Here is a 16,104-nt window from a genome sequence, read left to right as displayed (position 1 = left end):
GGGGCTTACTTTTATATTTTTGAACTTCAAATTTCTACTTGAATCAAATGAAGTTTTGCACACTGAACAGGATCATTTTTAATTGTTAACCACGTCATCTGATACTTGTGTTGCATTTTGTATAATTTTAAAATAAATTATCTTATTAGTTTTTGACTTAAAGTTTCATACTTATAGCTTCTGTTTTGAAATTAATATGGAATCATGAAATGTTTCAAGTGATGTAGAACTAATTAACTACGAGTGGCCTTTTTCCTACTGCAAAGTGAATACTCTCAAACTTACAAGCACTAGAGCGACGCGGTTTCCAGTGACGTAGCCCTGGGTTAATGCCTGTCTCGTTTAAGACTTGGCCTTAGTGCACATCATGCTTCTTTCCAGGTAATCACGCAAGTAAAACGGCTGTTGAATGGATGTTTAAATTAATAACTGCACGTTATAGTTACAAATAATTTATATGTTTCTCAATCTGTTTGCAGACTTCATATCCTGAATGTTTACAATCAAACTCGGAGGCAGTCTCTCGAACTATTTCAAACTCAACCACTGTGTTTTGAGAATAACAAAATGACCTATTTCATGAAGAGAAAAAAATTCCTAACAAGTAATTAGATCTCATACCCAAATGGCAGCTCACACTTTGGGTGTGTATTGATATCATTTATGGAGCCTTTTTTTTCCATTTCAATTTGGACTGCCCAGCACAGTGCTGAGCACCTTAAAAGCGCGCGCGCGGCGCGCACGCGCACACACACACACACACACACACACACATCACTGTGTTTGCTGAATTAAAATGACAACTGCATACGCTTAACCATAACGATTGCTGCAAGATGCAATTTGCGTACTCCATAATGTCAATGAGGCATCTGGTTCCTACTCTGTCACTTTCCCCCTACGGCTTCAAAATAAAAGCCATAGAGGAGAAGTGGGGTCATTAAATAGGTGGCTAGAACAAAAAGTGTGCTGTGTAGGTTCTGAAACATATTTCTGCAATTTCATAAATGGCCTGTAATTCAATAATAACCATCAAAACGTTATTAGTTTCATTTCAGCTTGGCTATAAATGAGTTTGTTTTCTACTAAATCACTCATATCCATATTTTTCACTGTTTTAGCTCATAGTTATTAGCATAATGATGTTAGCCATTCCCCACGTCAATTATTCTAAATATGTTTAAACTATTCTTGTAACCAATTAATATTTTAAATAGGAAATAAATTATTTTTTAAAATAGATTTTCTTTTCCAAAAATGTTGTTTTCTGTTGTATTGTTTACCCCTTAAGATCATAAAATTTATTATTCAAGTCTTCATCATTAGAACAGTTTGTCAGCATAGAATTCCAAAAAATATGCAAATCTACACACACATTGTTGTGTGAGTTTGCTCAATTCATTAATTATATGTGTGTGTGTATACACTATTTATTAATAGACACGGTTGATAGTCTTTACTTCTTGGACACACCAGCAGTTCGGCCATGGTGGCCAGTGGTTTTGGTGTACTGGCCTCGAACTCTAAGACCCCAGAAGTGGTGCAGCGCTCTGTGGATCCGGATCTTTTTCAGCCGCTGCAGGTCTTCGTGGAGCTTGTTGTCCAGACCGTTGGTCCGGACCTGGCTGTGTTTGCCATGCTTCACATCTTTCGGTCTATTCGGGAACCAGTGTGGGATCCTGTACGGTGGAGGATCCTGCAGGATGGGCATCACCCGCTCAGCCTCCTCTTCGCCGAGAGTCCTGCTCTCAGAGGTCCATGGCTGCTTTCCTCAGCACCACGGGAGCAGATCTGCGCCCCACCCCCTCCGTGGCAGTGATGGCGAAGGCAGTTTTCCGCCGCCCACCCATGGTAGTGTTGAGGACTCCCAAGCTGTGCTGGAACCTCTCGGGGATCTCTAGGCCTCCGGTGGAAGAGCCATTAATTATATTTTAAAAGACATTACTGGAAAGGGGATGCTTAACATTTAACAGACTTAAGAACTTACAACGAAAATTAAACCTTTTATAGGGTTTAGTGCTACATTTATAGTTTGGAATCAACGCATGTTTCACTTTTAAGTTTGTTTAAGTAATAATTTCAAATCTGCGCATTTTTGTGTATTGTGTATTCAGTGTGAGAACATTATTTTATGATTAAATATCTTCTTTAAAGATAAAATTGACAGATATTTCTATATAATAATGTAGAGAAATCTAGAAAGCAATGTCATATTTTTAAACATTCAAAATAGAGCCCATAAACTCACCAAAATACTCATATGTTTGCTTTTTTTGTTGTTTTTCGGTCAGCATATCCAAGTTATTATGAAAGGAGAGAAGAGAGAGTTATCTCCTAAATAAGCCCCGAGGCCCCTGAACAATAAACAGGAACTTACTTTGACATGTAATTCATCAAGCTGTGAAAACAAGACAAAAACACAGAATACGAAATATAAAAGAATAATGTGTCTGCAAACTCGGGAAAATGTTTGAGCAGAATAAGGATCTGGTGTTTTTATTGTTGCCGCTTTGAACTACAAAGCTGACCTGCACGTCTTAGGGAGGGGCTCCGTGACACAGTCGTTAAAGTGCTCGCCTCAAGTTCAGGTGGCGGGAGCCCACCAGCTTCTTGCAGGGAAAAGGCGGGGCTCGCTGCTTGCACTAAGCCTGCTAGCCTTGGGCATGCCGGGCACTCTTCGGCATTGCCCTTGATGGTTGTTGAGTTGGGAGCAACCCATTGACAATGAGTTTGGTTTGAAATTTTGTCTACCAATTAGACAAATAGATGTAACACTTTAAAACACTGTGCTCCCCACGCCCAACTATAGGGAAAATTATGTTTTAATCATACATTTATTTTGAGTAGCCCTTTACAAATAATAGTGTTTTCCATAAATCTCTAAAGTGTTGAGATCAGAGTGGCACTGCGTTTGAAAGGGAAGGACTTGAACATCGAACGTATTCTTGCAATAGTATTGACTCTTGACTACTGAAAGAGTTGAATAGTGAACAATATTAAAATGATTCTTTTCTGCAGCTTCTACTGAGGTTTAACACATCAGGTATTTCCTTCATGATGTTTGTTTTTGGCGAGATATTAATAGATTTTTAAAAATCTCCCTTTATATGAATTTGTTATGCAAATAATAATGATAGTCAATTAAACATGAATTATGTCACTGCAGAGTGAGATAAGGGTGGACTTGTGAACCATGTTTTTTGTTGTTGTTGTTGTTCATTTGTTTATTTGTTTTTAATTTTAGCTCCAGCGTTAGTATAAAAATCTTGTTTTTTCAGAATCTCTTCCTTTTTCTATAAAATAGTCAAAATTCAAAGGATAATGTGTCCATTGTAGGACACATGAGCTATGTGGAATTGGTTCCTCACTTATTAATAATTTCATATTTTCTCTTTCTCAAGGGAAGCTCAAATAGTCTTAAATTTAATAAAAAAAAATAAACAATGCTTGGGGGCTTTTTACTAAACGTATTAGTCCTTGAGTTAAATCATATTCTAATTATTCAAGCTCCTGAAATGTCCGGAGGTCTCCTCATAGTCATGTGTGAAGTTCTAGAGAGTTTGCTAAGGTAGGGAAAGTAATGGCGCAGGATATTTTCTTAGAGTTCAGGATTGTCTGTCGCTGGAGAGTTCAGGAAAGGCTATTAGTTGACCTTTCAGAATTAGTGCAACTAACCCCCATGTTTTACAAACATGAGCACTCTTCATTTCTATCCTCTTTTAATTTGGTAAAATAATATTCCAGTTTGTACAAATTCCATATTCAGGTTTGATTTCCAATGGTGTAGAAGGAAAAGGTAAATTGACTCTCCTATTAGATACTGAAGCTCTCCCCGTTACCGCCTATTTGTATGCATTTCTAGATAGAAAGCATAACTTAATTAGTTCAGCTACTTGGAGAAGCTTAAAGACTATCTGCTCTTACTGTTGCCCAAGCAAATGTAGCAACCCCTGTCTCTCTCAAGAGTTGTGAAACTCACTCTTCATCAAATGTATTAAGTGGTAAAAAATGGAAGCACTGGACCACCAAAAACAATTTCTACTCTGTGTAATTGTGTTTTGGTGTGCACACCATGTGAATGAGTTGGTGCTTATTAAATATTTCCTCTCTGAAAATGTATCTGTACTGTAGGTATATGCATTCTTGGGTGTGAATGTATGTATGTTACTCATTGAAAATGCACAGAGTCAAACAATACCCCAGTCTTGTGTTTGTTTTTGTTCGTTTTTTTTAGCAAATTCCAGTTTTTGCAAGCTATTCTAAGTAAGTAAGCATTAGGCATTGTGGCATGGTGTCTGGCACTACATAATTCTGACACTACACAAATGAACAAGAAAGCATTTACAGTAAAATATTTATAAATTGTCAGCACATCTGTTATTACTGCCCTTAGGGACAACATTCATTTAAACCTTCTGTTTTCCAGACATCTTTTTTTTTCTATTTTCAAATATGTACTATACTTTGATCTGGCACAGAACCAATCAAACTGCCTTTTATAGCCTGCCTGCACGTGTTCCTGCAGGTGAGGCAACTTGGAGCGAGGACTTGTAGGATAGAGAGAAGAGCTATCTGGGATTCATATTGAACCCATCATTTCCGTCAATCAGCACAACAGGCAGCGTTTGAGAATTGCTCATGGACACATCAGTAAGATTTTTCTCTTTCTTATCAGTATGAGTTCACTTAGAAGGAAAATATTTCATGCAATATGGTTTTTAAGTGAGATAATCTATAAATAGAAGAATAAATATTAAAAGAGTTTGAATATTGAAAATTTATTTGCTTCAGTAATACATTGACTTTAATTTACACTGGTTTAAACTTTGTTTTATGTGCACATGCGGTTTTTTTATGAGTACATGCTTTTTATGCTGCTGTTAATTTAGTTTATTTACTGATTTATTTAATTTTTGCTAGGTGTTACTGTTCTAATCAATGGCAAGATTTATTTTACAATAGGTCTGTCTTCCCCAATTTTAATTTAATCTCTTCAAGCAATTAACTGGCGGTGTTTTCTTCTTCCTGTAAAGAAGCATACTCAAAATTCACTACTCACCTATGGCCAGCTATGCTGAATTCAGAGCACTCCCTCCTGTCCTATCTCAGAAACAAGCTCTTGTTTGATTTCATTCTCAATTAATGATTTTTCTTGTTTTAAATAGGTAAGACCCCTCAGAGTTCTATAACAATTTACTAAGTTTAGTCTTGGATAACTAATTTCTGGATCTAAAATGTATATCCTTTCTATGTGGAAACAAATACATGGCAGTAAAGGGCAGATTTTTCACCTGTTTTTCCCCTCCAATTCCAATTCCAGAGTCTGAATGAGTAAGACCAGTTTAGACTCTTGAGCTGAACATGACTCCGTAGGTGCTAAGTAAAGGTGGCCCACAGCTTATAACATATATCCAAGTTACTACCAACTGCACGTACGAGCCTCCTTTTCCTTTTTTTGTTGTGAATGTAGACATCTTATCATTCATAATTTGCTGATGCTCTCAATCTCAGATGCTCACCCCAGATATATAATTTTATGATTTACTCTTCAAACAGAAGAGGATTCCTACGATTACAAGCATGCCTTCTGGAAGAACAGCCAGGGGATTGCTACCGTGAGCATGCAATGAAAGCAACTGGAGGGCACACGATCCTCATGGCAGGAATGTGGCATTTCGACTTTGGAATCCATAGGGTGTTGCCTTGTGTACATTGTGAGAAGGGCTTAGTAAATTTTGAAGAGGCAGGAAATGATAAAGGAGAAAGAATGTACCCCTGGGGACCAGTGGTGAGAGTGGCGATACTGGGAGGGTGGAGGGAAGGTGAGGGAGAAAGGGGGAACAGATTACAAGGTCTACATATAACCTCCTCCCTGGGGGATGGACAGTGGAGAATTGGGTGAGGGGAGATGTTGGATGGTTTAAAATATGAAAAAAAAATAATTTATAAATTATCAAGGGTTCAGGGGGAGGGGAGAGTGGGGAGGGAAGGGAAAAATGAGGAGCTGATACCAAGGGCTCAAGTAGAAAGCACGTGTTTTGAGAATGATGATGGCAACATATGTACAATTGCACTTGACACAATTGATGTATGTGTGGATTGTGATAAGAGTTGTATGAGCTCCTAGGTGGGTAGTGCTGGGTGGAGACCCAAAGCCCATTTGCAGGCCACTGGAAATCCCTTCACATAAGAGTCTCAGGGAAGAGATGCACCAGTCAGGGTGCGATGGAACAACGATGAAAAATACAACTTTCCTCTAGTTCTTAAATGCTTTCTCCCCTGCCCCCTCCCCCCACTATCATGATCCCAATTCTACCTTGCAAGTCTGGCTATACCAGAGGATGTACACTGGTACAGATAGGAACTGGAAACACAGGGAATCCAGGGCGAATGATCCCTTTGAGACCAGTGGTGAGAGTGGCCATACTGGAAGGGTAGAGTTAGGGTGGGTTGGAAAGGGGGAACTGATTACAAGGACCTACACGTTACCTCCTCCCTGGGGGACAGACAACAGAAAAGTGGGGGAAGGGAGACATCGGACAGGGCAAGATATGAAAATATAATAATTTATAAATTATCAAGGGTTCATGAGAGACAGGGGAGTAGGGAGAGAGGAAAAATGAGCTGATGCCAGGGGCTTAAGTGGAGAGCAAATGTTTTGAGAATGATGAGGACAATGAATGTACAAATATCCTTTACACAATTGATGTATGTATGGATTGTGATAAAAGTTGTATGAGCCCCAATAAAATGAATATTAAAAACGTGCATTAGGATAGTAAATATTAACTTTTACCTTAAAAAATCAAAATAAATAAAATAAAAAGTCAAAATAAAAAAGTTGTCATTTTTTAATTATTATGAAATCATTAGCTAGAATTTTTTTGTTTGTTTTTCCTAAACTAAGTCAGGGTTTTCAATTGCTTGGTGGCCTAGTAGGTCATGTGTTGGGCTGCTAACTACAAAGACAGAAGTTCAAAACCAGCAACCACACCAAAGGAAGAGATGAGGCATTCTGTTCTGTATTAAATTACAGCCTATGAAATACAAAGAACCAATGTTCTACTCTTGGAGAGTCCCTCAGAGCTGGAATGGACTCAATGGCAGTGCGAGGGTAGTTTGAAGACATCGACCGCACTTCTGATCACTTGGAGGAGACCAATAAGCACATCTGGGAAGAAGGGAGATTTTACTGGAAAATATATGGAGAATAAAAGCAAAGGACTGTACAGACAACACTCACTAATTTTCTGTCTAGGAACATCATTTTCATTCCAATGGATAATTGATCCTCCAGATCTTTCCACACATGGGGTCATTGCAGAAACTGATCGAACAACAGTGTTAACCAATTCTCATTGAATGTACATTTTCTTCATGTATGTATGTGTTAAAATATATCTGTAAGTTTATATAATAGTCTGAATTGCAAAGACAAATACGGATTACATTTATAAAGATACTATTGACAAAGATATTATAATATAAGGCAATAGGAATACAAGCTAAAATAAAATACAATTTAAATATAAATACTTGACTTATATAAAATTGTTCTAGGAGGAAGTCATTCAAATTAAGCTCCTTTATATTATATTATTGCAAAGCCTTGGTGGGTTGTATTGATGCAGTGCCAACAACAGTGAACTTGAGTACAGGGACACTTGTGAAGATGACACGGGAATGGTCAGCACTTAGTTCTCTCGTTTCTTGGACCATACATGGTTCAGGACAATGGGGATATCATGACGAAAATGGGGACGAGTTTCTTCTGAAACAAAATTTTAGCCAATACAAATTCTGCAAAAGAGAAAATGTCAATACTAACCAAAGCAATTTAAAAATTCAAGATCATTCTGATCCAGAGTACTTACTTCATTCCTTTTTAAAAATAGAAAAAAAATAATTACTAATATTATATGGAAAATAAAGAGACCCTGTTCTTACCAAGAACAAAGTAGATAAAAAGAAGATAATTCAGGGTTTCTCACTTCCTTACCTCAAACCTTATAACACAGCTGAAATAATTAAAATAACCTAATACTATTATAGACACTTAGGACAATGGGACTGAAAAGAGAATCTAGAAATAAATCATTCCACTACAGACAAGAGATCTTCCACAACGGATCGAAAACCATTAAGTGGGAAAGAGAGGAACTCTTCTGTGGGGAAACTGGTTTACCCCTTAGACAAATGAGACAGGACCCCCACCATCTCTGGTTCATGGCCCGCCAAAGAACGCTGAGGGCTCAGTCATGGGAGCAGATGAAGCAACGGCTGGCCTCTCTCCCCACCTGAGATAAACAGACACTCACCATCCGTTCCCGACTGAAGCTGCAGCAGGCAGCACTCTGCAAACGTCCCAGTTACTTCTATGAATAACTTGGCTGCTGTGCTAATGCTTCCTTGTAACCCTTCAAATTGTGAATTGTCCTTTGTGTGTAAACCTGTCATGCATTGTAGGCTGTGTCCCGAAAGTAGTTAAGCCTGCCCTGCCCCTATTAAAGCTCTCTGCCCTATAGTATCTTATTGCAGAGATGCCTGCACCCTATTTTTTCTGTCTCTTTTGTTTATGTTTTTCCTTGCAGATCATGCCCTCTCAAATCCATGTGAATGTAAGATGAGAGTCGGTCTCTACATTATCTTACACACTTTGACAAATGATGCTGGCAAAATTGATGTCCATCTGAATAAGAATGAAAAAGAAACCATACTTTACCCCATATACAAAAACAAAACAAACTCAGGATGGATCAAAAACCTAAATGTAAATCCCAGAGCTATAAAAACAATCAGTGAGAAAGGAGGGACAATTTAAGGTGTTGTTAGTTTGAATAGACGAGAGAAACAAAATTAATAGTCACTCACATTTTATAAGACAGTATTTTATATAAAGCGTAAGTGTACATTAAAAAAGCATCCCAACCCAGTGCTTTGAAGCCCATCAGTTTGACATTAGCCCAAAGGTCCGACACTGATCTACAAAGTCCTCCTCAATCTCAGAAAACACAAGCAATGATGCCAAATGCAGGAGGAAAGCCGACTCACTGAGCGTGTAAGCATCACAATGCTGGCAGACATCTCCATGTGGCTTCTCCAGCACCCAGGGCTGCATCGAGATAAGTCCCTTTTCCTCAGGGATGTCTTGCAGGAAGTGAGCCTTGCAAGCTGAAGCAGGGAACTGGCTAAGGCAGCTGCACCCTGGTCCGACCATCACAAAGCAAGAGACCGAGAACTAGAAAGGGAAGGCTCACCAAGCCATTTACCTCTTTGCCCTTCAATTAATCACACATGTGTTTATTGTCCAGGTTAGCACAATACACCTAACTATCACATAGGGGTTTCAATGGAGGGCATAGACACATTATCAAATAAAATGAAGGAAACACAGAAGACAAAATAGATGACTGAGAACTATTAAAAAGAAGACATCTGTGTGTTCCAAATAATTCATCAAATGGGTAAAAAGAGAACTCATAGACCAGTAAAACTTTTTCGCAATGACACAACAGACAAGAAAAGTACAACACCTCATGAAAAAGGGATGCCTAATCAAACTTTTAAAATGCAAATGGAAGAGCTGATGTTTCCAAAAGATGGCGTCTAAAGACCAGAATCTTCACAATAACAGCCCTCTGGGAGAATAAAAAAAGATGAGCTATTTCCTGACACCAGCAAGGACAGGAAAGTTGCAGTCAAACCAAACCAAAGCCCCAAAAACAGGTGCTGAAGAGGGTGCTGAGTCATTGGGAGACTCATATACTGCTGGTGGGATTATAAAATGTGCAACCACTGTGAAAATACCCTGAGCAATTGGAGAAGAAATGTCCTAGGAAGCAGCTATCTCTCTGCTTTATAAATACCCTAAATAAAGCCAGATCATACGCACACCCTAAAGAAGTATGAGTCACGTAGTCATCACCGCACTACACAGTAGCAAGAAGATGAAAACAACCTACATGTCCAAGGGTAGAAGAATAGGAAAGAAGCTATTTGATACATACACTCATGGAAAACTATGCATCTTTACAAAAAAAAAACAACACATGAAACTCCAAATGGCATAGATTGATGTGGAGAGCATTCCCAAACCAAACTCACTGTCATTACATTGTTTCCAACTCATAACAACCCTGGAAAACAGAGTAGAGCTGCCCTTGTGGATTTCTGAGGCTGGATCTATACAAGACTAGAAAAGCCTCATATATATCCCAAGGAGCAGCTGGTTGTTTTGAACTGCTGACCTTGTAGTGTGCTACCTCGTATACCCCAGGGTTTCCTTTACAAGACATTATGATGGGCAAAAGTAATCACAAAAGAGCAAATATTGTAAAGAGGCAATAAACACCCCAAACAAAGAAATCAATAAAACAAGACAAAGACTTTCATAAAAAAGGAAAGAAAATTTGGTTGTAACAAAGGGAGGGAGTGCAGAGAAGATGGAGAAATGGGCTAGAGGGTAGACAGATTTCAAATTATGTGAAGGGGAAAAAGCAATTCACAAAGGATGTTGGGAAATTGAAAGAGGGCTATTGTAAGCTACCGGAAGTCTTCATAATTACCTTAAAGGTTGAACACAAAAGTGATCAATTAAAGATGGTAATATATGCAGCGCAAAATACCCCCAGAATTGTTTGAGAACATCTCAAGAACAGATTTGCCGCATTGACAGAAGAGCTGTGGAAGGACATCAAGAACACAGTACATCAAGAAAGCAGAAGGTCAGTAAAAAAATAGGAAAGAAAGAGAAATATCAGAGTGGATGACAGAAGAGACCCAGTAACTTGCTTTGAATCATAGAGCGGCTAAGGATGAATTCAAAGAGCTGAAAAGAAAATTTCAAAGAGACTTTCAGAACGAAATCAATTATAATGAATTCGGCTAAGAGGTATAGTTAGGACACCTGAAAGGGACAACAAAACCAGCATGTCTTAAACTGACAAAATTCAGGCCTTGGGGATGCAAGACTGAAATATTATATAGGCCAATTATTGAATTACGCAAGGGGTATCTAAAGAAGGTGGAAAGAATACACAGAGCCACTGTATCAAAAATAACTTATTGGCATTTCCTCCTTTCAGGAGGCAGCATATGAGCAAGGACCAGTGATGCTGAAGGAAGAAGTTCAAGCTACCCTGAAAGCCTTACTCAAAACAAACTCGAGGAATTGACGGAATACTAACTGAAATCTTTTAACAAACAAGCTGATGAACCATTGGAAGCACTTACTTATGAATGTCATGAAATTTAGAAAATAGCTACTTTGGTTGATTGACTAGATGGCATCCATATATTTACCCATTCCAAAGGTAACCCAGCAGAATGTTTAAATTATAGAATCATATCATTAATAGGAATGCAAGTAAATCTTTGATGAAATCATTCAATGAAGTTATAGCAGTATGTTCACAGAAGGCTCTAGACATTCCGGCAGGATTCAGAGGAAGATCTGGAACAAGGGTATCATTGCTAATATCAGAGAGATCTTGGTAAGCAGAGATTACCAGAAAGATGTTTACTTGTGTTTTATTGAATGTTCCAACGCATTAAACTGTGTAGATCATGACACATTTGGATTGTTCAAAGAGGAATGGGAAATCCAGACATTTAATTGTGCTCATGTGGAACTTATACATGGGCCAAGAGGCAGTTGTGCAACCACAAGGGGATACTGCATGGTTTAAAACAAGGACAGTTGTGAGTGAGTGTTGCATCACATCACCATATTTATTCACTCTCTATGGGGAGCGAACAGTCATAACTTGACTCTATGAAGAACTTGGCATCATGTTCTTGGCAGAACTTGAAGGAAGGCTTATTAACAATCTTCAATTGCAGTTGACCTTAACTTGCCTCCTTAAAGTGAAGAAGGCTTGAAGCACTTGCTGTTCAAGATAAGCATTACAGCCTACACTATGGACCATAACTCAATATAAAAAAAGACTGGGATCCTCACAACTGAACCAATAGGTAACATCATAATAAATGGAGAAACGATTGAAGTTAAGGATTTCATCTTGCTTGGACCCACAGTACATGTTCATGGAAACAGCAGTTAAATCAACAAAAGATGCATTGGATTGGGTAAATGTGCTGCCTAGTCTTCTTTAAATTGTTGAAAAGCAGGGCAGTTACTTTGAGGACTAAGGTGCGCTTGACCTAAGCCTAGCCTATTAAATCACCTCATCATCCTGTGAAAGTTGGACATTGAACAAGGAGACTGAAGAAGAAGCTACGCATTTCAATTGTGGTGCTGTTAAAGACTGTTGAACGTTCCAAGGACTGCCAGAAGAACAACCAATCTGTGCTGGACGAAGTATGTCCAGCGTGCTCCTCAGAGGAAAGGAAGCTAGACTTCGTCTCAGGTCATTTAGACTTGTGCAGAACCAGTCCCTGGAGATGAATATTGTGCTTGTTGAAGCACAACAGCAGCAAGAAAGAGGAAGGCCTTGACTAGATGGATTTATACAGTGACTGTAACAATGGCTCAAATATAAGACCTATTTTAAATATGATGCAGGACCTGGTAGTGTCTTGTTCTGCTGTATATAGGATCATTATGAGGCTGAACTGACTTGATGACAACTCACAACAATATACATATATATGACATATGTGTAAAATGTATTTTGTTGTTAGGTATATATACAACTTAACATATATTAATTCAATATCGTCTTTATGCATAATTAAGGGAAAGCGGTTATATTCCTCTATGTGCTTTCAATAAGTGAATATTTTATCAAATTATTGAAGACCCATATCTTAGATTAGAGTATTATGCAGCAGTTACAATGGAAATGGCTTCAAGACTTATAGAAACAGTCTGTTTTATACAGTTTATACTTTACAGGAACAAATATTTGTTCTTGAAAAATATCAAAAGCATCCACACCAACCTAGTGACTGTACTTGCCTCTGGGAAGCATTTAGCATCATCAGGTAGGTATGGAGAAGAGAGATTTTTTTTAAAAAGGGATAGGTTTACCTAAAATATTTAAGTCTTCAAAACAGCTTTGAAGACCTAAAATATTTTAAGTCTTCAAAACAGCTTTGAAGAGATTAAGACAACTGGGGCTATTTAGAAGGAAATAGAGTATTTTCTTATCAGATACAGATTCAAAAGTTTAGAACATGACTCATACAAGAAGAGAAGAAACACATAAAATATTTTATCAAACTGATTAATTAAGTAAGGAAGCAAAATGCTGATAAAGCTGGGTCCATAGATTTTGAGAATGGAGGCTTATGTGGTCATCAGGAAATATATATTTTTATAATATGGAAGTATGTCATTAAAACTATATGTTTTCTTCTCTGTTTTGCCTATTTCCATTCTTATCTAGTATTTCTTAATACGCTCAAAATAGGATACTAGAAGATCCCCACTGTTATTTTTGCCAGTTATTGTTTTAATCATGAATTGGGAAAATGTAGAGAAACTCTAGTTAGGACTCTCTAGATTTAATAACATAAAGAAAGTATATTAATGACACAAATAGATAATTATACTTATTTTCAGTTGGTGTGTAAGTTTTGATTTAAGGAAAATCCATAAAATGTTAATAGGAAGTGTGCTTTAGAAAAATATAAAAGCTTACATATGAGAATCCCATTAGCAAGATATATTCCAGTGTGTAGGGATTGTTGTTATTGAAACTTTGTTAGAATTTGTTTTTGGTTTATATGTTTTTATACCACAAATGATATGAAAACACCTTTAGGTCATTGCCGACTGTATGAGGATCCCTCCACCAAAACCTCCCTGCCAAAAATACCCCCCTGAATTTCTCCCTCCTCTCCCAAAGGTATGTATCACATTAATTATTATTTTTTAAACAAAACAACCTTATCGCCTTCAAAGTACTCACCATTGTACTGAACACATTTGTCAAATCTGCGATTTCGTTCTTGGAAATGTTTTTCAAACACATCTATTTGGATGGCTGACAGTACTTCTCCTTCCCTTTTTTTTCCCCCACCTCTTCTATGTTGTCAAATCATTGTTGTTTCACTCAAGGAAACAAAAAGAAGGTCTCATGGAGTGAGGTCAGGTGAGTAAGGTGTGTGGGATGAGAGAGGCAAACTGTTGTTTACCAAAAACTAGTGCATTGAGATGGCTGCATAAGCAGATGCATTGTCATGGTGGCAAAACTGGTCCCTGTCTGCCACAAACCAGGCCTTGTTTTCTTGCATACAGTTAAGCTATCTTTTGAGAACCTCTAATAGAAAGCTTAATTACCAGTCTGGCCTAGTGGAATGAACTCCCAATGCACCAGGAGTAGATATTTTCATCCTGGAAGTTGACAGGATGTCGAGAAAGAGGATTTTCATCGATTGATATTTCACCTTTATTTGAAACTACAAAAGCACTTGAGTTTTTCCTGTGGCGCTGTGCTTGTAAGCTGTGTTCAACATCACACAGTTTCTGAGGCATTTTTCTTGAGGAGGAAACAAAATTTCACAGCCACATGCTGTTCTCTTAAAATGCCCATTACCAACAATGAGGCTCCAGCAAAACTGCACATATAAAATACTCATTGTGACCTGAGGGAATCTTTCCAGGCAACACCACTGGGTGCACTAACTCAGAGTGAGTTGTTGTATACTCACCTATTAGGATAAATGTGTTCTATGAAATCTCTGCGCCACTCAACGCAATTCACGTTTTGGGGGGGCACTCCCTTGTAAGTACTTGTAAAAAAACCCCACTAGGTGAAAACTCTGATGTTTGTTATATATATATATATATATATATATATATATATATATATATATATATATATATTTTACAAATTGAATGGCATGTTTCTGGAACCTTATCCTGAGAAAGTCATTGTCTCCATATTTCCAATGGCATGTGCTCACGACAGGTCTCTGCATCACATTTTTGTAATGCTCACATTTCACACTTTTTCATAATGTTATTGCATAATGCTATTGAAATAGAATACAGTGCAATGTAAGCATAACTTTTATAGGCACCGATGAACCATAAATCATGTGACTCACTTTATGGTGGTATTGGCTTGCTTGCAATGGTGTGGTACTGAATATATATTATCTCAAAGGGATGCACATGCTTTTGGAAGTTGCAGTTAATCAGCCCCCAATTCATGAGGATGTGATGCACAACCACAGGGGTCCTTGGCTAGTCCTTCAAGACACTTGCAGCTGTTCTTAGACACCATCAAATGGATTCCCATGCATTGTCCCCCATGGAACACAAAAAGAAACACTGCTGGTCCTGTATCATCCTTCCAGTTGTTATGACTGAAATCATTGTTGCAGATGTGGTGGCATTTGACCTCAGTAAGGGTTTTCCACTTCTACTCTGATCTGCTTTGCTGAGCATGAGGTTCTTTGCCAGGAGCTAGTTTCTTCTGATAACATACTCAAAGTACTTTCTCCCTTTCAAGGAGCGTTTGGGTTGTATTTCTTCCTAGACAAATTCGTTTATTCATCTGGCCATCGAAAGTATTTTAAATATTCTTAACCATTATTCAAATGCATAAATTCTTTAGAAATTTTATGCATTTACAGAAAATTCATTATTTGTAATCTGTTCTTAATCTGGAAGTTTTGTTGAAATTTGTCCACCCCGATGACTCTGTTGGTCTTTGAACAAGTGAGATTGCTTCCAGCATCACAGCAAACACAAAAACGACCAAAATATGACAAACTGACAGATGATTGGTGGCTCAGAGTTATATAAAGTCTATTCCACACAAGCATAGAAGTAGTAGTAAAATCTCGTCATCACGTGGGTTGCAAATTGTGATCCATGGGTTTTATTTGGTTGATTTTCCAAGTCTGTCTTCCTTCTCAGTCTTAGTGCAGAGCTTCTCTAGGTAATTTGATGAACTCATGCAATGCCCTAGTAACATGCAAACCCCACTACCAGAAGGGAGCTGACTACCATTGGCACACTTTGAGTTTCCCACATAGAAAGCAATAATTCTAACAGTGTACTATCACTACTGAATCTTTCAAATATCAACTTACAGAACCAGTTGTCAAGGTGAACTTTGTGCTCCCCTGGCTTTTCAATAGCTAGTTTTCTGAAAGTAGATTTCTAGGCCTTCTATAGGACATGTAAGT

General features: G+C 38.0%; 1 pseudogene; it reads right to left on the bottom strand.

The window, feature by feature from the left end:
* Nucleotides 1–1,456: 1,456 nt before the first annotated feature.
* Nucleotides 1,457–8,457, bottom strand: LOC142432994 (small ribosomal subunit protein uS13 pseudogene; annotated as a pseudogene).
* Nucleotides 8,458–16,104: the final 7,647 nt, after the last annotated feature.

Source organism: Tenrec ecaudatus, chromosome 1, assembly GCF_050624435.1.
Source record: "Tenrec ecaudatus isolate mTenEca1 chromosome 1, mTenEca1.hap1, whole genome shotgun sequence".
In the NCBI taxonomy this organism is placed as follows: domain Eukaryota; kingdom Metazoa; phylum Chordata; class Mammalia; order Afrosoricida; family Tenrecidae; genus Tenrec; species Tenrec ecaudatus.
The sequence above is the reverse complement of the archived record's forward strand: the minus strand, read 5'-3'. Positions and strand labels throughout refer to the sequence as shown.